The sequence below is a fragment of the Tupaia chinensis genome, unplaced genomic scaffold, assembly GCF_000334495.1.
Source record: "Tupaia chinensis unplaced genomic scaffold, TupChi_1.0 Scaffold000519_1, whole genome shotgun sequence".
Classification (NCBI taxonomy): domain Eukaryota; kingdom Metazoa; phylum Chordata; class Mammalia; order Scandentia; family Tupaiidae; genus Tupaia; species Tupaia belangeri.
This window is the reverse complement of record NW_006160032.1, coordinates 2,695,226-2,722,375: the sequence shown is the minus strand read 5'-3', so window position 1 is coordinate 2,722,375 and position 27,150 is coordinate 2,695,226. Positions and strand designations below refer to the sequence as shown.

General features: G+C 36.8%; 1 long non-coding RNA gene across 1 annotated transcript in view; it reads right to left on the bottom strand.

The window, feature by feature from the left end:
* The window catches only part of LOC102486910 (uncharacterized), a 210,670-nt gene that overhangs the window by 98,407 nt on the left and 85,113 nt on the right, over nt 1-27,150 (bottom strand). The window contains exon 2 of the long non-coding RNA XR_335733.1: nt 1,956-2,049. This is a non-coding gene — a long non-coding RNA (uncharacterized LOC102486910). The remainder of the gene's footprint in view (nt 1-1,955; nt 2,050-27,150) is intronic.

Here is a 27,150-nt window from a genome sequence, read left to right as displayed (position 1 = left end):
AAGAGCTATCCACATGGTAAAAGATGTATCCACTTGACATCTGTATACACACTTTTTCCTCCTTAACCTAGACAAACAAGGAAGCAAGCCATCCCCCAAAATTTTAAATGAGAACTAAAATGCCGCAAATAGCACCATATTTCAAAACACAGATGCTCATTGTCACTCACTGTCAAAACCTGGAATGAAGGAGTCTGGGAAAGGGAGAAATTCAGCATCCTGCCCGTGGAAAAATCTCATTAGAAACTCTTGAGATTTATCTGTCACTCTGACAGGATAATTTGATTTTAAATTCCATCACTGCTAGCCCTAATTTTTAAAATTAAATTGAAAAAAAAAGTGACTTCTATTTCTCCCATATAATGAATAATAGCATAATATAAATCAAAATCAAGGGTGCCATTAATCAGAAATTACAGGGGAAAAAATTCTAAGAATTTTAGAGTTTGAGGGAAATAGAAAAGTCTCCCTCCCTCAATCTCCACTCACCCATTAACGAACTGGAATGAAGATCAGTTAAAAGAGATACCTGGTAAGGTTCAATTTACAGCTTCGAAAATTTTCTTATCAATGCAGAATGTTAACACTTCCTCATAAAACATGGTCTCTTTCAAAAGAGTAGCACTTTTTAATCCCTGTCTTGAACCCATTTAGTGCATTCTTACTATAACTTGTCCCTAAATGAGAGGGTTTTTAATACAGTAGACAACACAGAGTCACATGAGTCACATGTGATAAGCATGCTCTTATTTCAGGAGTATTATAGTTAGTCCCCAAAAGGGGCTCATCTTATACAAATGTTGCCCCTTCTCTTATGCTCTCAAAGGACAAATTCACATTTTAGTGCCAGTGACTGATGTATGTCGAGAAGGTGATGTAGCTGAAGATGGTTGCTTGTGTTTTAGTCGTATTTCTGTGTAGTATCTCAAGATTCAAATATTATCAGTTCCAGAGCAATAAGTAACTCATTAAACCAAATACAATTACATCCAGACCAAAATGGAACACGATGCCATATCTGGAAAATTGCTTTTTTACATTCCCAGGTGACACACTTCACACACTTTCCAAATATTAAAATTTATATAGAATGAGGATTTAATGTCAACCTGCTTGTTAGGAAATCAGGCTCACGAAAGGTGAACTGCAGAATTTTTTAATATGAAGTTGAGAAGTCAGGGGTGCCTACACTTTTAGCCTCCTTATTTAGCAGAACCAACTCTGATTGGCTCAACTTCCAATAGGGCTCCTTCCTGGAACGTTTACGTCTCTTTAAGGGAGCCATGTTTCTCACGCCTTGGTACTTGTCACTGGAAGCCCTACTTCCAAGCTTCTTCCTGACAAATTTCCTCTTCCTAATAAATGATCTAAGAGACGAACTATATTCCATTACACATTAAAACATCATTGTGGCTTCCTAGGAAGTAGGTCAAGTACAAAACAGCCTCTTCTTTAACTGAAACTGAGAAGCAAAAATGCTTCCCACAATTTAGGTTTTGCATACTTTGAAATATACCAGCTCCACTATCTGGGACGTTAAGAAAATTAAATAATTTAGTATATATTGGGTTGTTGGAAAAGTCATGATGCATTTTTGCATAGAAAAACATGTATGACTTTTCCGATGACCCAGTACATATTTGTCAAGAGGTGCTCATACTCTTGATTTAGTAACATAGACAGATAAGAACTTTTGACAAAGCTTTTCGATATGTAGTAGTAAATAGGTGTGTATATTCATGTATCTGTGTATGTGGGAGGGGGTGTACATGTTTGTGTATCATATAAAATTTTATAAAATGGTAATAGCCCTATACCAAATATAAGTTAAGAAAGTTTGGGTGAGAAATGCAAATTAATTTTATTCCTGCGTATTAAGAAAAATCACACAATAATTATTTTAAATGCTGATTTTGTGTAGTGCCCAGGTTTGAAAGTTTAAGGAAAAGGCATACCTTACAAAGAGAAGATTTCTCTCCAGATCAGATGATTACTCAGGATACCTCTCTGAGTCTTCATGAACAATGTGGTTTTCACAGCAACCTCCACCTGTTACAAAATTTAAAGTTAAACGAATTATGATAAGTAAAAATTTTACAAATTTTTTATTTCTATGTCAGTAAGCCTTTTTAAATGTCAATGAATGCACTCAGGATTTGGGGTATAAATCGTCCCTCACAATTTTTAATTTTCTTTTTTTCTGGTCACTACAACAAAACACAGATCACAAAAGGTAGTATGAAAATAATTGCCTAAAGATATATACTCTTAAAATGCCTTCATCAGAGATGTTCAGCGCTTATTTTCAGGAACAAACTCCTCAAAGATTTCACCTTCACCCTGAACGTGGCTGTGACAAGCCAGTCAAGGTCCACCGAATCCAATTAGAGCAGTTTTCTGGGAAAAGAATTGTGCTTCTTGACAATATTAGGGCAAACTACTGTGAGGGCTGTTTTAACTTTAAGAAGAGCAGTGGTAGCTGCAATCATCTTTAGTCTCTGCCTAAAAACTATGTCACAAAGCAATGACAAGCACAAAATACCTGTCAAGAGCTATTGGAAACAGCTATTGGTTGTTCTGCCCTACACAGCTGTAGATTATATATGCATTCTTGCATAGAATGAGGACACAAGACACCAACTTGGGGGTTGGAAATGGTCAGAGCGGTGATCAGAGACAGCCCCATTGTCTGTCTATAACCTAAGAGATGTTGATGACCTGTGAATCTTATGAAAAAGTATTTAAAGTATATCAATTCAGAGACCTGAGGTACCCACTTTTCCCTCACTCCATCACTTCGATAAACCCTGACAAATCTACCTCCCAAATATCTCCTTGTTTGTCTCTCTCATTACACATCTCCTGTGGTTTCCCACGTGATCTGATTTTGCACTGGCAAAATTCCCATAACGAGTACCCCTTCCTCTCCCTACCCCACATCACATTTTGTTATCTTCCTAAAACACAAATAACAGACATTCCAACTTTTGACTTATTTCACGTCAATAGATTACATTCTGAGAACCTTAAAGAAAAATATATTTCATGACTTGGCTTTTGCCTGTTTCATAGACTCATCTTCTCAGTGTCTCTAGCCTTTCCCAATTTATTCTGAGCTCCAGCAGTACCATGTTTTGCATAGTCTATAATCATGTTCTGCATATATGGTTCAGTCTGCCTTTTCATTCAACTAGAAAAGTTTTATTGTTTTAAACTTTTAAAATTCTTAACAGATCATGTATACATGCATTTACAAGAGAGGCAGAGAGACGTCAACATCCTCCATAAGGTCTAATCATAGCATAATCCGTCTCCTCCAGTCCCTTAGCCCACTGGATCTTGGGCATTTTCACTATGCTCAGCATGCTTTATGCTGGTCAGATGGGTGATTTTAACCACAGTGAGAACTGGCTGCTCTTAAGCAGTTCACTGCTGCAGCATTCTGGAGCCATCCCATGTAGAAGAGCTTTAATTGCTCTTCTAAGCCTTGCTTTGAGATGTTTCCTTCTCAGAGGACTTTCCACTTTTATCTCCTAAAGGATTTAGTCACCCTCTCCTCTAAGACGCTTCTAAGCTATGTTTGTTAATGTACGTGACTGTTCGGATATCTTTCATCCCTACTTGAGTGAATCATTTGGTGTAAGCCTCGTATCACCCTTCTTCAGTTTGAAGTGCCTGGCACAATGCTTGATCTACAGAGGAAATGCATACTGGTTTTAGTAATCAGTCTTTTCAGGTGCTTTCTCATATACACTGGAAATATGAATTTCTCAAGTCAATACTCAGTATCTCTAATGCTCAAAGATCCTCTGAACTTAAATCCAAATGCAGGGCGGTAGGCAGATGATGAGACCCTAGTACTCTGAGTCTTTAATTGCACACAGAATGTCTTCAAGTGACTGTATCACCTCACCTTCGTCATACTAAGTCTCTGAAAAATGCTCAAAATAATCACCAAATAGAGTTATGGGTTCTCTAATGCACTTTAAAAGAAGAGTCATTGGATTATCATCCTTGGTTTCAACAAAGAATTTATTTTTCAAGTATTCATCTATCCTAAAAGGCCATAACTGATTGCATGAATGATACTTTTATAGGTTCCTCTAGAAAGAAGAAAAAGAAAAGGAAAAAGATTGCTTTATTGCCGAGAATCCATTGGCCACTTAATATACATAGGAAAGTCCAATGCATAAATTTCTTCCTCTCTGGATTTAATCTCCACAGCTACTACCAGATAGATATTTGTTCCCATTACATTAATATTTTGACAGCTAATATTTGGTAAATAAAATCAATGAAACATCTATGCTGGGTTTTGTTTGTCCATGTTAAAGGAGACTGACTAGAGCCTGTCACATAATTATACCGATCCCTTTACCTGTTATCACATGCTGGACACGAAGCTCTAATATCAATACAAACTGCATTTGATCAACGTGCAGGAAGAATACATAGACACTCTCTGGTTTTTGTAATGCTCTTTTCTAGCTTTCGAAATTGAGTGGCTTTAAATAATCCTCCTGAAACTTCACACCTCACACCCTTCAAAGCCCAATGCTCACACATGGTAGCATTAGAGGAAGGATTATTAAAGACCCCCATTGGAACTGTGGCCTATTCATTTTCTGTGTAAACCGTGGGGTTCCTGTGCAGACAGCGATGTGCCAACACGAACCCAGACAGCTGCTGTACTAAAGCTGCTCTGAGTGCAGGTGGGGAAACAGCTTGTGATATTAACAAGACTAGATCCTTCTTGTGGCTTTCTATAGCCTTTATTTAAAATACAGAAAAATGCTTTCAAAGACTTATTTATAACTGTATCAAGCACAGATTGCACCAACATTATGCTGCAATGAGCACATGTGTTATTCATACTGATATTAAGTATTTTTCTTTTTGAAATAGCCAAAAAGAAAAAAAAATTAAAAAAAAATTTCCTGAAGATGATTTCGGATAGGAGCTACTAAAACCATATCAACAAAACTAACTTGGATGAAAATAGCTTTTTCAGAATGTAAAAAAAAAATTATGTAAACAAACAAAAATATTCGGTGTGAATAGAGAAATTGAGACACAAGCAATGAATTTTTGAGACAAAGGTTTAATGGATATCACAGCTGTCGCATGCATTTTTTTCTTCCTTCATATAAAGATTCTAATTAAATTAGACTCCAATGTTCCACATCACTGTGGGGTTTTAATTTTTCTTTCTAACTCCTCAATAAACCTTAACAAAGTTCTTAATATTGAAGGCTTACTCATTGCTTCCTTTGAAGCTTTACTGCTCCTTCTAGGTGCCACAGCTCTATTAAATATTATAACCAACAGAAAGATATACATGCTATCTTGTTGACATTAAGGAATTGATACTTTGGAAAGAAACAAATGTTTCTTGAGTGTGGATGAGAAGGGAAAAAAGCAATAGCGATAAAAAATGGTTGTGCCAAGGGACACAGGCTCTCCCATTTCCTAGGTATGCAATCTTCAGAAATTTACTTCAACTCTCTGATCTCAGGTTACTCATTTTTTAGGGCAAGCATCAAACCATCCTCTATCTTACAGTTTTCCCAATAATTGGATATCTTGCAAAGAAAGTACTTTTAAGTATTGGCGCATAATAAATACTGAGGAGGTAGTTGTTACTGTTTTATGGTAATTTAGAGGAGGTGCTTGCAGATGATAACTGACTACAGAGTGACACGTTAGAAAATATATATAGTTTTGGGACCAGCAGGTGGCGAGGTGGTTAAGAGGCTGGACACTCCCACCTGGCCCACCATGGTTTTTGAGTCCCAGATCTAGTGACTGGCTTTCTCACTTCCCCTTCTCTCTCTTTCTGTCTCTCTCTGGTCAAATTAAAATAAATGAATGACTAAATAAAATTAAATAAAAAGTAATTTAAAAAAGAAAAAATATATATAGTTTTAACCTTCAGAGCACTGTAAATATTTGATGTGGGAACAGAGGGGGAAGAGAGTATCTCTGATCTAGGAAAATACTGAACAAAGTTTATGAAACTGTGAGTGAAAAAAAAAGATGCTTTTTAGAAAATGAGAGAGGAATAGCAGATATATTTGACAGGTTTGAAGCTTTACTGCTCCTTCTAGGTGCCACAGCTCTATTAAATATTATAACCAACAGAAAGATATACATGCTATCTTGTTGACATTAAGGAATTGATACTTTGGAAAGAAACAAATGTTTCTTGAGTGTGGATGAGAAGGGAAAAAAGCAATAGCGATAAAAAATGGTTGTGCCAAGGGACACAGGCTCTCCCATTTCCTAGGTATGCAATCTTCAGAAATTTACTTCAACTCTCTGATCTCAGGTTACTCATTTTTTAGGGCAAGCATCAAACCATCCTCTATCTTACAGTTTTCCCAATAATTGGATATCTTGCAAAGAAAGTACTTTTAAGTATTGGCGCATAATAAATACTGAGGAGGTAGTTGTTACTGTTTTATGGTAATTTAGAGGAGGTGCTTGCAGATGATAACTGACTACAGAGTGACACGTTAGAAAATATATATAGTTTTGGGACCAGCAGGTGGCGAGGTGGTTAAGAGGCTGGACACTCCCACCTGGCCCACCATGGTTTTTGAGTCCCAGATCTAGTGACTGGCTTTCTCACTTCCCCTTCTCTCTCTTTCTGTCTCTCTCTGGTCAAATTAAAATAAATGAATGACTAAATAAAATTAAATAAAAAGTAATTTAAAAAAGAAAAAATATATATAGTTTTAACCTTCAGAGCACTGTAAATATTTGATGTGGGAACAGAGGGGGAAGAGAGTATCTCTGATCTAGGAAAATACTGAGAAAAGTTTATGAAACTGTGAGTGAAAAAAAAAGATGCTTTTTAGAAAATGAGAGAGGAATAGCAGATATATTTGACAGGAAAGAATAAATCTGTGGAAAGCCTTAATTTTAGATTGGTAAATGGATATAGAAGAGGGACATAAATGAATATAGTGAAAAACAAATTAGAAATAATTTTCTATAGAGCATTATTACTCAATCTTTTACACCATATAATTAAAATGGAATAATTGTTACTGAAGTTATATGTCATTTGACATTTCAATTACACTCACTCCCAGCTCAAAACTATGAGTTGTCTATGTCTCTGCTGCATGGTTTCCCCATATTCACAATGAAATAATTCTGCTGAATTTCCATAGTACCCTTATTTTTCTTCAACTTGGCCTTTGTTGTTTTCTCTAACAACCTTTTTGAATTTGGTTTTTGCAAGCAATCTCAAATGTCTGTCTATCTTAGCTTCAGCGTGCGCTCACGTATATTCGGTCAGGCTAAAGTTTCAAGGGAACTCTGTTTACCATTGGACATTAAGAGCCTGGGACACTCACTTCTCTTTGCATATTAGCTTTCTCAAGCTTAGAACGTTCAAAAATAATACCTGCTTTATATGTAAGTAGTAGGGAAGATAACTGAAAATATCAAGTCCTTCAAATTAATACAGAATAAAAAATATTATCTATCAGGACCAGCAGATGGTATAGTGGTTAGGGTTGCTCGACTCCCACATAGTCAACTGTGGCTCCAGTACCAGACCCAGATGCTTGAAACTCATGCCTGGCATGTGTGCATGCATGCTCAAGATCCCAAGAGGAGAATGGAGAAGAAGGGATTTGCAGTGTGGCCATCCTCCCTGGGAGAGTGATTTCTCATGTTCTATCTCTCTCTGTCTCTCTGGCAAGCACACATACCCTATAGCAAAAATTGCTCTAAAAATTTGTCTATTTTGTTAATAGCTTTAATATTATTAGTTTAAAATATCTTTAATTTAGGAAAATGTTTTCAATAATTTTGTATTAGTGAAAAAAAATGACTCCTGAAAAATTTTTTTTATTTCTTTTTTTCATGAGAGAGTCAAAGACAGACAGACAAAAACCCTTCGCAAGATCCCACACCATGATCCTGACCATAGCCTTACAGCCAGCAGGATCACATGCATGCATCTGCACTTGTGCTCAGCGGGTATAGGTTGACCTGGAACCTGACTCCTGACCTCCCACATGGCTTCCAGCACTGCAGAGTACTGTGTTATGCTGCAGCACAGCAGCTGTGCCCAGCTGAAATGTGTTTTAAATAGATAGCTAAGCCAACCAAATCACACCTTTATAGAAAGCTCATGTTAACCTTTGGGAAAAATTAACTCACTCTATTCTTCTTACAAATAAAAGGGAAACAATGGTTTTAATTTGAACCAAATGTTTTCAATGTGGAAAGATTAATTTAAAAACTACAGTGGGATTATTATTTATTAAATTAAAATCAGAAAATCCTGCAAGAAACCTAATTATGAACACCTTATCTCTTGAGGATGAGATTCTACATGACATTATTTTGTATTGCTGACTTTTCTAGTGAGAAAAAAAATAAAGCTTATACAAAATCTCCTCAAAATAATTTTAACAAGGCCAGCTGTGGCGGTGTAGGTAATGCAACACTCTACAATGGTGAGATCACAGGGGAGGATCCTGGGTTCACATCTCAGTTCATCCCATGTATGTCAGGGACGTGTATACCCAAGATCCGACAAGGTTGGGAGTTGATCACGGCACTAAGACCCTCTGAGGGTGCCTGTCTCTTTCTTTGTCTCATGGAAGAAATAAACTTTAAATAATAATAATAATTTTAAAGAGATCAGCAGGTGGCACGGTGGTTAAGGCACTGGACTCCCACATGGCCAAAATGGGTTTGAGTCCTAGACCTGGTGGCTTGCTTTCTCACTTTCCTCCTCTATCTCTGTGTCTGTCTCTAATGAGTGCATGTGCCCTATAGTAAATAAAATAATAATAAATAAAATTAAATACATAATTCTTTTTAAAAATAATGATTTTTAAATACACTTGCAATAATTCTGATAACCTGTATTTTGGCATATTCATTTCTGACTATCTATAGAGTGCTTGGGGAAAATGATTAATTTCTGTTTACAGAAATCTTTTTTCCCCCAAAGAACTGAAAGTATGTAAATGTTTAATATTTTGCTTGTGGACTTAGGCCTAACTTTTAAAATAAGGCAAGAGAAAAATTAATAAAATAATGTTGTCTAAGAGGGTGTTGTAGTAAGTCTGAAAATATTTTCTATTTCATGAAAATACAGTAACAGACCATCCCCCAATCATCAGTAGTTTGCCTTGCCCCTTTCGGCATGTAAGTAACCTAATATAAAATGCAAGAATTGTTATCAGATATCAAATTAATTCAGTACATGACAGGAAGGGCAGACATGTGACTATTCTAGAATGAAGAGAGTTCATGAAGTATTTAGTAAGTATTGATCTCAATTTCACTAGGGGTAAGCTACTCTCTGCTACTAAGTTAAGCACATTGAAAGCAGCATCAACTGTAAGGTCAACAGTTGTACTAATAGCAAGTCAAGGACTATTGGTTCAGCACTTACTATGAAATTAGGGCAGGGCTTCTCCTAAATCCTTCCCCATTGGCTATGGACCCCATTTGAACATTTACAAGAACGTCTGTTCGAATGTAGGCCATGAGGGTAAGGTCATCATTGACAATTGACAAATAACGATATGAAATGAGCCTATAATGTTTTTCTACAGATGTTTAAAAATCTTCAAAAGGCTACTTAAGTCACTTCATAAAATCTGATTTAATCCTGGTTTTTCTTCTCACTCTCTTTTTTTTTTTTTTTTGGTTATTTTCAGATTTTATTACTACATCATAGAGACTCGAGTTTCAGAATAACTATGGAAAAGATCTTAGGCACCACACTTCTTTTGCTGAATTTTTAAACTGTGCTTATATGTCAGTCTCTTTGGATGTCAATTTTCCACCTGGGCTTTGATGCTTATCAGGCTCAAAAGCTAACTGAACAGGAAAAGGTGATTTAATAGCCTGTGCTTCAAAATGTTTCATAAAAGAATTAGCTAATGTATTACCAACTTTATAGTCTAACTCTTCTTTCCCTTTCTCACTCATTCTGGGCTTCCAGATTAGCACAGGAAACTTAAAAGCAATTTTCAAATCGAAGAGAATGACAATGTCCAGGGAAGAATCTTTTTTTCTTCTTCCTTTTTTTTTTTTTTTTTTTAACTGTGCCTTATGTTATGGACAAAGTAACTACTGCCTAGCAGTAGTCCACTGGGTCTTTAAAAGGTATTTTCTTAGTTTCATCAATGTGCTTCCCTGAAGATCAGAATAATTGTACTTACACTCTACAATTTCACACAGTTTGTAGCTATATTGGATATTTTCCTATGATCTGATACTTTATTAAGTTCACTATATCTCACAGATGAAAAAAAGAAGTAAAACCTGTATGACTATGAGAAACATAAATACAAAGATAGGATTAACAAAGATAGTATGAACAGTTTTACTACCATTACTACTTCTGACAGAGTTTAAATTTGGGTTAATTTGTCTAGTGTCTCAAATGCAGAGTGGTCATCTCTATTTCTTATGTGATCTAGAAAAGGAAGAGAAACCACCTGGCATTCTGGCAAGGCAGACCTAGAAAAGGAGCTCCCTCATCTCAATGTCCATCCAGTGCTTTCTTCAGCTGAAACAAATATCCAACACTGATTTATTCTGACTTAATCTTAAATTTACTGTGGTGGTAATAAAAACTATAATCAAAAATAAAGGAAAGATCTGCAATGTTCCCAGCCAGTGATATCCTCTACATCATGCTGCCTTGTTTCTTTGTTTTCATCATGATTTCCTTTGGAAGTCGTCCCCTAGATACAGCTTGCCAGGTTAAATACTATGCAACAGCGTAGCGCTCGGGCCCACCATGCTGTTGCAGCAGTAATGTAATACTTTCCAATGCTGGAAGCCATATGGAAGATTGGGTTTCAGTTCCTAGGTTTATCTGTACAAAGCATGTCTGTGATCCTGGCTGGCTGGAAAGGCTGTTGGGGTAGGATTGTGGCATGAGATCCTGTCGAGAGTGTCTATCTTTCTCTCCTCTCCCTTTATCTCATGAAAAAACAAACAAGCAAGCAGCATAACTCTCACAAGAAAATACGCATTTCTCTTGTGAATACTATTTTTTTTTTTATTTTTTTAATGTGTTGAAAATATGTTAACAGTACTTTCTGGTCCAGTCAGTGCCATGGTGGTTAAAATAGCTGGATCCTACGTAGCCCACTCTGTGGTTTGAGCCCTAGACCTGGTAGCTTGAAAAACAAGCAGGGTGCATGCATGGGGGTACACAAAATCCCAAAGAAGAATGGATAAGGATGGGGCCAGCAGTTAGCGTAATGGCTATGTCGCTGGACTCCTATGTAGTCGACCACAGTTCGCATCCCAGACCCAGTATCTTAAAACTCACTCCAGGCACATGTGCGTGCGTGCCCAAGATCCCAAGAGGAGAATGGAGGAGATGGGATTGCGGTATGGCCATCCACCCTGGGGGTGATTTCTCGCTTTCTGTCTCTCTGTCTATGTCTGTCTGGCGAGAGCATGCACCCTATAGAAAAACCTCTCCAAAAAAAAAAGAATGGATAAGTGGATAAGGAATTGTGGTATGGCCATTTCCCTTGGGTAGTGATAACTCACTTTCCCTCTCTCTCTCTCTGTCTCTTCAGTGAGCACACATGTTTTACAGTAAAAACAAAGAAAAATGAGACAAAACAAAAATAGTACATGCTTTAATGGCCAAAATAAAAAGTTTTAACCACAAATAAAAACCATGCACATATTTGGATTTTCCTTCTAGTTTTGGTTGGTAGAGTTTTCCTTTTTCACCCTGTTATCAGTTGTCCTTTTATATTTATTTATTTTATTATCAAAATTTGTTTTTATTAATTTTTAAGGGAGATTTTTGCTATGGACACATGTGCTCACTGGAGAAATCACTCCCCGGGGAGGGGGGGGATAGCCATGCCACAATACCTTCTAGTAGTCTATGAAAAATGAGTAAGTACTATGAAGAGAAAATAAGATGATACAGCAACCTAAATAGCACAGACATTTTGGCCACAGCGTATCAGGAAAGAGCAGGACACTGAACACTTGTTAGAATTCTTTGAATCTCTTGGAGAGATAAAGACTGAGGCGAGGGTGTAGAGTGGTTTTGAAATGAGATAGGAAACCAGCAGTTAGCGTAATGGCCATGTTGCTGGACTCCCATGTAGTCGTTAGCAGTTTGCATCCCAGATCCGGTGGCTTAAAACTCATGCCAGGTGCGTGTGCGTGCGTGCCCAAGATCCCGAGAGGAGAATGGAGGAGAAGGGATTGCAGCATGACCATCCCCTCTGGGGGGTGATTTCTCGCTTTCTGTCTCTCTGTCTCTCTCTGGTGAGCATACGTGCCCTATAGCGAAAAAAACCTCTCCATAAAAAAAAAAAAATGAGATAGTAAGTCCAACTACATATTTAGGATCTTCTGACAGTCACTTTGGATGAGTTAATTTGAGGTTACTTGTCCTAAAGAAAAGTCATATGTTCCTATTTTCTGGAGGGAAGTGAAACTTCCCTGAACAGAGGGTAATTAAAATCTATTTACACCAAGTAGTTCCCATTTTATGGGCCCGATTACTCCATCTTTGTGTCTCCTGGAGACACGTAGTGGTAAGACAGAAAAGAAGTACCAGTTATCTCAAGATGTAAAACTAAGTGATTTCCCCCAAACTACCCCGTAAATAATAAAAACCTTCATCTACTCAGATCTCTTCTAAATGTTGTATAATGCAGAGTAGATTCTCAATTACCGTATTTAAGAAAAAAAAAAAAACTGTATCCAGAAGACATATTGGTTTAAAATGATGTCACTACATAAGAATGTTTTATTTATTTAGTTGTCACTAGCTACAGTTGGTTCAAAGAAAAAGAGCAAAATATATTGATAGCAGATTTAGTCCTTTCTCCAGGAAAGTGACCTCACAATTGAAAGGCTAGATGTTGTTATCAGCCCTTTTAGGGACTAGAAGTATCACTATGCAATACATTACCTGGGTACACTTAACCACTTAAAGGTCATGAAAATAAACCGCTGGGACCAAAAAAAAAAAAAAAAAAAAAAAAAAAAAAAAAAAAAAGTAAAGAAAGAAACAAACCCACCAGTCCATATATTTTGCAAATGGATACTTATACCTCATTATGACATGAGGAGCAGTAGCATATGTGAGTTAAAAAGGCTCTGTTTTTTTTTTTTTTTTTTTTTTTTTTTTTTTTTTTTCCATAGAGCATATGTGCTCGCCAGAGACAGACAAGAGATGCGTGCACTCGCCAGACAGACAGAGAGAGAAATAGAGACAGAAAGCAAGAAATCACCCCCCAGGGGGGATGGTGATGCCACAATCCCTTCTCCTCCATTCTCCTCTTGGGATCTTGAGCACGCACACACACATACCTGGCGTGAGTTTAAGCCACTGGGACGGGACGCGAACCGCAGTCAACTACGTGGGAGTCCATTGACACAGCCATTACGCTAACTCCTGGTCCCAAAAAGGCTCTGTATCTTAAGCAATTTGGAGAGTGGTGAAAATGAGATGCTCAGAAAAATACATAGATGGCAGAAAATAAGGTTTTGGTGATGACAAAAGAAAGTGATAGCAAAGACGTAGGCAAAGTTTTGAGCTATTCTTTGAAATGTGGAAAGGAGAATAAATTCCAGTATTTTATACTTAATAAGTTACACGAGGTAATGTTATCTTTAATGTATATTTCTAAATTTGTAGTCATTGGTAAGTTATTATTTTAATTAAAACTGTGGCCATTTTAGTTACATTCTCAAATGTTTTTTGTTTTGTTTTGTTTTGTTTTTCCCTTTTAGACTTTCCTATCTCCAAAAGTATGTATCCCTTGTGGAACAAGTGGGCTACTGCAATGTGGTTCTTTATTCAGATTCCGGTTTCAGAGATGTCTTCACTTTGTGAAGATACATCAAGTATTGTTATTCTGACCTATGCGTAGCTTTGTACAGATGTCTTACTCAATAGTGGGAACAAAAAGGACAGAATTTTGGAAAATGATAATGATATCAATATCGCTAATATAATAGTAAGTATAATAATATCTGAAGATATCTAAAAAACAGCAGATTCAAGGAAAATTAAAACAATATAATGGTTAAATCAATAAATTCTATATTATGTTCTATTATCTAATAGATAATATTTATACTGTATTGATATTAAAAATATTTACCCATTTGAATATATACCAATGATGAGGAAGAAATTCTGAAAGAAATATATATTTAGGAAGCCATAATATTTAATATTGTCCACTATTAAAAATACTGCAGTTTCAATAATAATTTTCAAGTAAAAAAAGTTAAAAGTTAATAATCATAGCCAATGCTGGCTAAGATTGTCTGAAAGCAATAGTCAATCGTTTCAATATCAGGACCAACAGATAGCTTAAGGATTATGTCGCTGGACTCCCATGTAGTCAACCATGGTTCAATTCTTGGACCCAGAAGCTTCTCAGATGAGATGCATGTGCATATTTACCAAATATCGCAAGAGGAAAATAGAGGAGAAGGAATTGTAGCACGGACTTCCCCCCCAGGGAGTGATTTCCTGCTTTCTGTCTCTCTGGCAAGTGCACACACCCTATAGGAAATATCTCTCTCTAAAAAAAAAAAAAATGTTTCAGTATCACAGTGAAATCAATTAATAAATAACTTACAGCTATTTATTATTATTATTTATTATTACAGTTATTATAAATAATTAAATAACTTACAGTTTTTGACCAGTATTTCTAGCCCTTAGAATTTTTCCAGTAATAACATTTTAAAATAAAATTGGCTGTTTACCTAAGTATTCCATCATTCTAAAGTTTATCGAAAGTCAAAATAGAAACATTAAAAATAGAAGAATTAAGATAAATCCAATGAAGTAATATTTAGCTATTACAATAACTACAGCATTACATTATATAAAATTGTAAGTATGCTTAAGTTTGAATCATATGAACAAACACTATAAGTAAAAGATTATTTCATCAAAGGATGGCAGACTGGAAAAATTTAATTTCTTATTTGATTTCCAAAAGTGTGCCGTCCCAACAAACACATGAAATATACTTTTAAAAAAAGAGAATTTACAGCCAATAAATTTATTAATATTTTATATCATTAGTCTATAAATTGTTTACAGGCTTAATGAGTAAATAAATCTCACTTTAATTTGGACTTTCTCTCTATATAGGACAGCATATAATATATTCTATTGGGTCGTTGGAAAAGTCATGATTCATTTTTACAAGGAAAAATACATAATTTTTCAGATGACCCAATATATGAATATTATTTATCTATTAATGTAGATTTTTTAAAATTATAATAAGATAAATATGACAGAATTTTCCATTTCAGTTATTATTTAAAAAAGTTCAGTGGCATTAAGTTGGCAATTATCACCACAATCTACTTCCAGAATCTTTTCATCTTAAGAAGAAATTCTGTACCCATTACACAAGAACTCTCCATAACCACTCCTCCCAGGTCCTGGCAACTGTGATTCTACCGTCTGCCTCAGTGAATTGGACTACTCTAGGTTCCTCATATCATCTTGTAATACTGGACCTTCTATTTCTGGTTGATTGCACTTAGATATCTTCAAGGTTTTTTCATGTTAAAACAAATGTCAGTATCATTGATTCTTTTTCTAAAATTGATTGTACGTAATTATTTCTTTCAGTTTCACCTACTTGTTATGATGCAGCAATGTGTTCCAATAGGAACAGATTGGAAGCCAACCAAGTAAGACGACAGTGTTTCTCTGGCTGAAGGAATTAGTAAAGGAAACTGTTTGCTCTGAGGTTGAATCTTGTCAAGTTCATTAATCTTTTCTTTTTCTTTTTTTTTTTAGTTAGTTACTTTTTTAACTGACAAATGAAAATATTAGGTTGTTGGGAAAGTCATGACGTATTTTTTCCATGCAAAAATGTGTCATGACTTTCCTTACAACTCCATAGCTGTCCATGTCAGGACACTCCACTCCTCTCAGTGGGTGTACAAATCTAAGGGCAACTCTTGATCCTGTAATATGGTAGTTAGGAATGAGACATAAATAAAAAGCTAAAATTAAAGTTAAATGGTTTAAATATATAGTACAAGTAATAAATGTTTTGAATTTTAAGTGGAAAAATTGCCATGGGTATCTTCTCTGTGTGTGTGTGTGTGTGTGTGTGTGTGTGTATGCATTCTGGTGACGGATTACAACCAGTTCTGGGAATTCTCAATACACCTCTCAGAATGTGGACTTCTTTTGATTGTTAAATTATGCCATTTTTATGTTTGTTTCTTAATTTAGAATTTATAAAATATTCTTAATCTTACTTTTTTAGCATAGACCAGATTTAGTCTATCTGCATACCACATTAAGATAATATATAAGGTTCATTTTAAAACAAGGTAGCTTGGGTGAGAAAATGAAAATATGTTTCTATTCAATACTCTCACTCATTTATCCTAAACCTATTTCAAGTGGATTGTCCCCACCATGTGTTATATAATTATTAGTCATCCTTTACTGAATTAAGTTCCATTATAGACTTTCTCTGGGGTCTATTCAGGCAGTATTCCTTTTTCTGCTTTGTGACAGCCAAGATTGACATAGTGGAAGCCACTACTTGATTAAAATAAATGGTAGTCAGGGAATAATAAAATCTGAATGTCAGCATGAATACTTCTGTTGTTATTTTAAAAATATGTAATCCTCTCCCAACATTAAAAATATAATCACTTATTTATTTTAGATACTCTTGCTTAGCAGATATGGTTTTTAAAATAAAAGCTTCTAGCTTATACTATTTTCAGAATGAAAACAAGTTTATAATTTGTGTTAGAATGTTTCTTCTGAGAATAGAGAAGGCTGAGCAGTTCAGAATGAAGTTCTTCAGTCTCTGATTTATTTAGCTATGTCTTTAGTACAACCTCAGTAGACCTGCTCCTACAATGCTAAGTAGGCTCAATTTGGACAAAAAAACAGCTTCAGTTAACGCATTTTTAAAAATTACAAATCAGGACCAGCAGGTGGCATGATGGTTAAGGGCACTGGACTCCCATATGGCCGACGGCAGTTAAGCAGGTGGCATGATGAGCTTGCCTTCTCATTTTCCTTCTCTCTCTCTGTCTCTCTCTCTCTCTCTCTGTCCCTCTATGGTCAAATAAAATAAATGAATGACTGAATGAATGAAAAATAAAATAATTATTTTAAAAAATACAAATCATCTAACCATAAAGGATAGTTTCAAGTAATTTATAATGAGGAAAGAAATTCAATGATGAAGTACAAAATAAAAATATAACCAGGGTAAAAACAAAACAAAACACACACACACACACACACAAAACAAAAAAAAAAAAAACAAGAAAAAAACACCCTACCATGCTGGGTAAGTCCCATAGTAAAGTGGTTAAGGGACCCAGATTCCACAGGACAAATCCAGCCCTGGCAGCAAGAATAATCACTGAGTATTTGTGCATGTGTACCCCATATCTCAACAGAATGGAGACTGGAGGACAACAGATTGCCATGTGACCATGTCCCATTGGGGCGGTGCTTTCTTTCTTTTCTTTTCTCTCCATCTGTCTGTCTTGCTATAAGTGCACAGACCTTCTGTCTTATCAACCGAAACAAACTGTCCCAACCCGCAGGACAGTCGAACTGGTTTCCTGAGGGAAGGAGTGAGAGAGGGGACTAGCAGCATGGAGATGACACAGTGTTACAACTCTTCAGGGTCGTCCATCCGTTTATTGTGGGCCAGAGATTGTGCTCATATACATGTTGGTGGGCGGTGATTGGTTAAATGAAGGATTGTAAAAGGTGGGTTATGATTGGTTGCTTTGTGGACCAATCATGATGTACCGGGTAGTATGGTTTTGAAGGTGAGTCAATTGTGGCCTTTGGTGTTGTGTAATTGTTTGCTCGCTGAGAAATCGAAACTTAAAGGTTTCCTTAAAATGGCAACAGTGTAAGATTCATAAAATGGCCTCTGCAGACTTGCTGGTGCTCAGCCTCCCACAACAAACAAACAAACAAACATGCTCCATTGCCCAAGTTTTTTTTTTTTTTTTGAGACAGAGATTTTTGCTATAGGATGCATGTGGTCACTGGAGAGACAGAGAGAAAGCCAAAAATTACCCCCGGGGGGATGGCCACACCGCAACCCCTTCTCCTCCATTCTCCTCTTGGGATTTTTGGCGCACACACACACACACACACAAATAAACACAGCATGAGTTTATGCTTCTGGGTCCAGGACTTGATCTGTGGTGGACTACGTGGGAATGCAATGACATAACCATTAAGTCATCTGCTGCTCCAAAGTTTCTTTTTTGCTTAAAAGCCATTTCTGTTTTTAAAAAAGTATTTTTTAAGATAAAAAACTCAGACTAAATTACTCAGGAAATTTTTTTCAGATTTTTTTTAAAGAAATGTTTTATTTAACTTTGTTTATTTACTTATTTTTTATTTGACCAGAGAGGGACAAAGTAAGAGAGAGTGAGAGAAAGTGAGAAACTAGAAAAGGAATCTAACAGGTCTGGGACTTCAAACACGTTCAGCCATGTGGGAGTCCAGCACCATTAACCATCACATCACCCCCTAACCCTTAGATGGTTTATATTTTTAAAAGTTTCTATTAACACTAATAAGATATACAATATTCTAGATGTAAAATTTGAGCCATCTAAAACAATGACAATGGAAACTATTTCTTGTCATTTACAAGCAGATGTAAAATCACCATTCATTCCTTGGAATTTGTGATTTTTGGTTCACTGTTGTTCTCTCCCCCAGCATTTCAGTCTTAGTTCTTGAGTGATTTTAGTAGTCACATATTAATAGATGATCTAAAGTTTTGGTTTTCAGTTCCTTGTCCTCCTCATTTAAGAGATGGTTCTATGCCATCAGTATACTATGGTATTATCCAATAACTTTTATAAACTACTTATTATAGTTTCTTCATCATCACCATCTCAAACTTTCTAATCTCCAAGCATCACCTCTTTTCTTCCAAGGTCTTTTCATTAATTCTCTACTTTGACAACTGTCATTTCTTCCTGGGACACTTGGCCATTGTCATTTACCTCTTCATATCCTACCTTCCATTCTTAGCCAGCTTGAATTCCATGATTCATCTCTTGCCCCTAGCCTCAACTCTAATATCTCCTTCTCTCTAACTTCTCATCCCCCAAATTCTAGTTCAGTTTAATTCTGATTAGCCTTCTCCTGTAACTGGACCAATGAGTTAGGTTGGCAAACACAGATGTGTAGACTGTATATTTTCTCTGGATGGCTGTATATTCTTATCCAATGATATAATATGTATAGATGAAATTTCATCTCATTGACTCAAGAACCTCACTTCAACATTTTTTTTCAACGTGTTATATCTGTAATTTTTTAAAAAATCATTGTATCTTCCATCTTTCTTTCATATCATCATGCAATTAAACCATGTTGTGAAGGTTACATCATTCATCCCATATAGAACAACATTTTGTAGAGATAATTATGAATTGTTTGAAATATTTATTCAAATGGCTTTCAAAACTCCAGTCTTCAGTTCTCCTTTGATGACCATGGCTCTTTCTTTTCATTCTTTTTTTGGTTTATTTCCCCAGAAATCAGGGACTTTTTGCTCTTTTTCTCTTTCGTATTCTATTCATTCCCAGTAAGATCTCCTCCAGTCTTGTGCATTTACTTGCCAGCAGCCCCAAATTCATAACTTCATCCCCCAGTCCTCTTGAGCTTCATTATCCAACTGCTACTCACCATTTCCTTTGGAAATCTCCTCCTGCACCTGAATCTTCTGTGGAATCAATAAGGAGCAAGCCCACTTTCTGCTTCAGGTATGTTTCATATCAGAAACACTGACTTCCGCTTAGACTCCATTTTCCCTTTTTCACAGTCCATATCCACTAACATCCTTTTGGTTCTACCACTCAAATGTATCCCGGATCTAATAACTTATTATTTCTACTACTGTCATGCCAATTTCAACCACCACCATATCTCTGGTGGACATGCAATCGCTTCCTCACTCAATTCCTTGCTTCTGTCCCTATTCATTCAGAATCATTCCAAACAGAGCAGCCAGAATTTTCATGATCAAGTCTGGAATGTTATTACATAAGAAGCAATACTAAAGCCAAGCTCAAGCAAAGCAATAAACTGAAAAAAATAATCTGTGACACATACCATAAACAAAAGCCAAGTTTTCCTAATACATTATAGACTACTGAGGTTGAAATGGAAAAAGAACCACAACCCAATTTTGAATATGAGCAGGCCTAGCCACAGGTTCAAGGGGTGTGCACTGCTTGTGAGGCTAGAGCCATATGGGAGGCCTGGGTTTAATTGCTGGACCATGGCGAACAGGCTGGGTACAGTAGCATGCACCTGTTCACCATCCTAACTAACTGGGAGGCTGGAGCAGGGACTCACCATATGGTAAGGCCTCATCAAAATACCTCTCTCTTTCCATCCTGCTTATGCTCATGTGCATTCTGTCTCTCATAAAAAGAAAAAAAAAAAAGTAGGGCCAGCAGCTGTGGCACAGTGGTAACCCAATGTTCTGTGATGCTGGGCCATGTGAGAAGGTCATGGGTTTGCACTAGAGGCCTCTGTACACACTGGGTGAACACACGCCTGGAACCAGGCTGGCTGAGGGTGGGGTGAATCGCAGCGTGCAGACCTTATCGGGGACCCTGTCTCTTTCTCTCTGGATCACTCTTGCTTTTTTCTCCCCTGTCTCTCTCATGGAAAAAATCAAATAATCTTAAAAAAAAAAAAAAAAGAGCAAAAGAGAGAGACATCTAACAGTTGAAAAAATAAAATGCAAACATCAAATAAATATATGCTAAACAACTAGTGAGACTGAAGATGCTGCAAATAATTTGAGGGGAATCTGGCAATATTTATGAAATATATGTACATGGACCCTTCAAAAGGCTCAAGGAAAATTAGAATTATAGTATGAGTTTAATTTGATGCAAAAAACCTGAAACACGTGGCTTCATTTTTTCCATAAACTTTCTGAAGGTCCATAGTGTAACCCTAATTATAAGAATGTATTCAACTGTGAGAATATATATACTGAGCATATGTGAAATTAGATAGGTGTTTATCCTTGTAACATTATTTATAATTGCAAAAATAGAAACAACTGGAGTCAGAAACAGGACAAGGACCATTAAATGATGCTACATCGATACAATGGAATAAAATGTTGGGCTCTCAATTATATAGAAAAAAGTGAGAATGAGCTCTATTTACTGATAGAGAACTCTCTAGAATACATAGATAGATGAAAATAAGCATAGAGAAAAGGAGTTCAAAGGGACTTCAATAAGCTCATAAAAAATGAGGGTAAAGTATGAGCCTCTTTTGGCATAAACAATTTTAAAATTCATGTAGTTTTTGGTAACATCCATTTCCCATAAGAACTTTTTAAAGACCTCCCAGTATATAGAATAGCCAGGTATCGGTGTATCTAGGGAGGCAGGAGGATAAAAATATAGCAGAAGTTCTTGTATTTTTGCCTCAAGGTAATTTTGTAGACGAGCCAGTACCATGACTCTCCCAATGCCCCAATATAGAGAGAGAGGAATGGGGACATGAACTTTTAGTAAAAAACTGTTAAATACGGTCTTTACTTTATCAGTAAATCATCTAAATGTATTACCAATTCAACTTTTTTTTTTTTTAGATGTTTGAGAGTGTAGGTGCTCTCACTAGAGAAAAAGAAGGACAAAGAGAGGGAGAGGAGTACCCATCTCTAATGGGGCGTGGTCATGCCACAATCTCGTCTCCATTTCTCCCTCCAGTCAGGAGTTTGGGCATGCACACACACATCTTGTGTGTTTTTCAAGCTGACAGGGCCAGGGGTCCAACTGAGTGAGAGGTGGCTACAGGTCATAGGGCTGGCACTGGACTTAACTTCTCCCATTAGCTTTTTGGCTCACTCAGAAAAAAGAGTCTGAGTATTAGTTTGCAAGATCCTCTACATGCTCACCTCCACTGCCCTCTTCTTCTGTCTGCCCCATGCTCCCCTCATATTAATCTACACAGAGCAGCACATTGACTCTGGCCCTGCTGCCACAGTGTGTGCTAGTAGACACTGCTGTCCAGCAGGCTGAGACCACAAGAAAGGCCTTCACTCAACTCCTGGCCCACCCTAAAAGCAAGAGATAGTGGTCCATGCCTGTAGTCAGTCCCTCCTGTTCAGGAAGCTGAGGCAGGAGGGTCTCATATAACAAAACACTGTGCAAAAACAACAGGACATCGACTTCCCTACTTTTCCCCTAAACATCGAAAACATTCCCATATCAGGTCCTTTCTTTTTCTTTGAACGCTCTTATTCCAGAAATCCTGGGGGCTCTTTCCTTTCCTTCTTGCATCTGTTCCAATGTGGTTTTATGGTTTTATCCATGCTGTGTACCTTGACACTCTATCTACAGTAATGTATATAAAGCACTCCCCCACCTTGGCACTTCTGTTTCTTTGATGATGTTGTTTTATTATTTATATATTAGATACCATCATTGTGTGTATTTTTCCCCATCTTTCTCTCTATACCCCAGAATGTACGTTCGAGAGGAACTTAGCTTCATTCACTGGTGACCCCTCAGGGACTACGACAGTGCCTAGCATGTGGTAGGTGATGAATAAATATTTCCTACACGAATGAGTTTTAGATACTTAATCAAACACATTTCTCCAGTCCTACAAATGGTTCCTCCACATTTCCCAGCACTGTGAAATTTGGCCAGGGTGTGGTAGTCATGGATCTTAAGAGCTTTGGGGCGCCCGAATGAAGAGTAAAAACACTGGGAAGGAAGGATACATTCCCTGCCCCTCCAGAGCTTGGTCCCAAGGAACTCCATTTTCCCTGGCGTGGGAACACGAGGCAGATGTTTTCAAGAGAGCTGAGGGAAGAACACATGTATAAAGGCCACCTAGATTAGATCCCACCCTGATTGTTTGTCATAATGAAAACAGTCTGGCTCACTCTTACATATTGCATGGCCATTTCTGAAAACATAGCTGGAATCTGTTCAGTTAGTCCAAATTTTTCCCTGAATGCTCACAGTCTCTCCACATCACTACCAACTTAGTAGTTAGTTCTCTTGAGATTACCCACTTAATCTTTAACAGCTAATGCTGATAGGTAAACCTCAAAAACTGAAGACATAAAATGGTGTTAAGAAAATTGTATTGAAAGCGTGTGTTTTGTGTATATAATTTAGGACATTTTTGTTCTTTTTTGAGTGACTGGCTGCATGCTAAATAAGAAGCATGGTTTGTTTTTGTTTTTGTTTTTGTTTTTCCCGATGATATCTCATTTTCATGATTTTTGCCTTACCCTGAGTAGGAGGTACAACTTTTGTTGTTTTAACTTGCCATCCATCCAAATGAATAGTGAAAAGCTTTGTAAGCCAACTGGAATCTTCAGTAATAGCAGCATAACATTGCCCCAAACTTACTGCCACTCTTTCTTATTTCAAATCTCCGTCTGCTTTAGGTGCAGACTCAAACTGTCTTTAGAAAGTGAATGATCTCAAAAAAATGAAAAATAAAAAAAATAAAAAAAGAGAGAATGTTCACTGTGAGTGAATCCCAAGGGCTTTTTCACACAGGGTTGCCTATAGTTTTTTGACAGACCTGGCTCTCCCACAGTTTTTCCTGGACCTAAAACCACTGTTCATTTTTCACACGTTTCATTTTTCTTCTTCTCTCTTTCAGTCTTTACTCTTCATTCAAGGTGACCTGATTTTGTCAGAATTTTGGTTCTTCTTTTCTCATTTCCCCCGCCCCATTTACCCCTCAAAATCTTTGCTCACTGTCAACCACATTGTCAAGCATGATTCAAAATGGAGGTACTCAGAAGCATGTTTAGTTTTGAGGCACACAACCTGTATTACTGAATCCAGGGGAAGACAAACTTGTGAGCATTTTTATTCTTGAAAGAGGATTTATTTTTATTTATTTTTTGAGAGATTTTTGCTGTAGGGCACATGTGCTCACCAGACACACAGAACAAGAAAACTTACCTCCCAGAATGATGGCCACACACAATCCATTTCCATCCACTCTCTTTTGGGATTTTGGGTACAGCACAAACATGTGCCCAGTATGTTTCAAGCCACCCAGTTTGGGACTCGAACTGCAGTCAACTATGGACAGAAGTCTGACTGCTTTCTGCTATTTTTCCAAAATCCTTCCCAGAGGGCTTAGAGGGAGTAATGCCCACAGATGTTAACAAACAATTTTGACCCACTGGTACCAGAATTCTTCCTACATCCTGCCCTAGCATAGTATTGGAGTATCTTTGTGATATATATTAAGTCACTTTATCACTGTTAAAGTACATTTCTTTCTGGTTTCAGCAACCTTCCTTCGCCAATCACCACCCTAAAAACTGTAAAACCCTCTGATAACCTACAAGACTCCACTTCAACATGTCCTGCCTTTTTGGCCCAGACCAATGGAAAAACTTTTCACTAAATTCCAAACTCTGTCTCTCACTCCCAAAATCAAATTAAAGGGGGGAACCAGCAGTTAGCACAATGGCTATGTCGCTGGACTCCCACGTAGTCAACCACGGTTTGTGTTCTGGACCTGGTGGCTTAAAACTCATGCCGGGTGTGTGTGCATGCATGCCCAAGATCCAGAGAGGTGAATGGAGAAGGGATTGCAGCGTGACCATCCCCCTGGGGGGTGATTTCTCACTTTCTGTCTCTATGTCTCTCTGTCTGTCTGGCAAGCGCACGTGCCCTATAGCGAAAACCTCTCCAAAAAAAAAAAAATCAAAAATATCAGATTAATGGAACCCCTGTACCTGATCACCCCAAAAAGAAAGGCATGTTTTGTCTCCTCTCTGGCCTAGGTCACTGATTCTGCTTAGAAGTAAATAGCATTAATTATTATTTTTACATAGTTGGTTATTTTCCATTGACATAGACATGTGAGAGTCCAACTCCTTAATCACTATTCCACCTGCTGGCCCCAAAACAGGATTTTTTTTTTTAACACTGATCTTTGTGCTTATTCCTTTTGCTGAGAACTCTCAGGTCTTCCCATCACTTATTTTCCCAATCTTATCCTTATCTCTGCACAAATGCCATCTCCTTAGACCTTTTACTGACCACACAAGTTATTTTATTTCCTCCTTTATTGATTTCCTGTATAATACTTACATATATATGTATTTACTTTGTTTCTACTTTGTTCATGATCTTCTCCACTAGAATGTTATTTCCCAGAAACTTGAAATCTTGCTTTTCTTGTCAACCATTTCCTCATAACCTTCAAGCCTAATCTGGACAAATAGTAAACACTCCATACTTGGCGAATGTCTTAAATCCCTTTTCCTTTTTCCTTACCATCCCCAACCTAGTTCCTTGAAAGATTTTACATGTTGATCTTCTCTAAAGCTTACAACATTATTTATTGATGTACTCTTAATTTACAATTCATTTTATGTTTTCTTCACTCATTTTTAAATTCTATTATGCAGTAAAAACAAATTCTTATCTACAAACATTTTCTAACTCATAGCATTTCTTGTGTGACTGGGAAAAGGTTTACTTATAACTGTAGTTTACATGCTGCTGTGTATTAAATGCTGAGGTTTCTGGTTGTTATATCTCTTTTAACATGTCCATCTTTCAATGATTTTGATCAAATATTAAAATTATAGCAGACTACAACTTTAAACATACCTTTAAATATAGCATAATTCATTTTTGTATCTTTTTTCATTTTATTTATTTTTTCCTGTTACTTGCTTTATTTATATTTCATCCCTGTACATCTTTGGAGCATACAAAAGAAATCTTCCTAGCATGAATACACAGAGTATTAGTCCAGTAAAAAATGTTACCATACACATCTTCCTTAACACACTATCTTATACTTTGGTGTCTGTTGAATGTTCTACTATTTTTCTGCTCCAATTCTCTTTCCCATCTTCTCTCCCACACTGCCTACCCGCCTCCCACACTGTCACTAGTCTCTACAGTTTATACAGCATAATCTGGGACCAGCAGTTGGCATAGTGGCTATGTTACTGGACTCCCATGTAGTCAACTGCGGTTCCAGTCCTGGACCTGGTGGCTCATGCCAGGCGCATGTGCATGAATGCGCAAGATCCCAAGAGGAGAATGGAGGAGAAGGGATTGTGTCATGGCCATCCCTTCTGGGGGCTGATTTCTCACTTTCTGTCTCTCTGTCTCTCTGTTGAGCACATGCACCCTATAGTGAAAACCTCTCGGAAAAAAAAAATGCAGTATAATCTAAAATAAGCCTGTTAACATTTAATGGTCTCTATCTTGGTATTATTATTTTATTGTCAGAGGGCACATGTGCTTGCCAGAGGAGGAACAGAGAGGGGGAAAGCAATCCCCCAGTGGGTCATGGTCATGCCCTGTTCTCCATTCTCTCAGGATTTGAGACCTACATACATGCACACTCACACATTCCTCACACTGCCTGGGGCAGGATTTGAACTGCTGTCAGCTATGCAGGATCTAGGCTCCCTTATAGACTACGTTACAGGGCCAGGCCCCTCAGTACTATTTCATGTTGGTTTTACAATGCTTTGGCATATTATAATTCTAGCACTTAAAATACTTCTAGAAAAACTTAGCAATATACTCATCAAACATGGAGCTTTGCAGCCTTTTTCTTTAAGGTTGTTCCCATGACATCTTTTATAAATATGTACTAACAGTTTATAATAACTTAAAGCACAAATGATGCTTTAATAATATTATGTAACCTAATAAATAATTTTATGAGTTGGATATTTTCATTATATAATCCCATAACTTATTCATAAAGCAATTTTCTAGGTTTCATTGTTAACCCCATTAATGGTGTATAAATCTTTTTATTCTAATCCTGCTTTCAGGGTCTTATAATTTAAATATTTTCAAGTAGATTTGGGTTTCAATTTTTACATTTAACTATTTCCTTTGGTTTAGTTTTCTTTCACTCCTGTTATTTTAAAATAATTAAAAATTGTTTTTAGGAAGATACAAAGCATATTCCTTTCTCTGTTGCCTTTAATATATAGTGAATGTATATTATTTAATAATGCTATGAACAGAGAATATACATACATGTCCTTTGACATTTCACAACAAAAAACCCAAACCACATCAATGCAATAGTTAAGACACAGGCTTGAA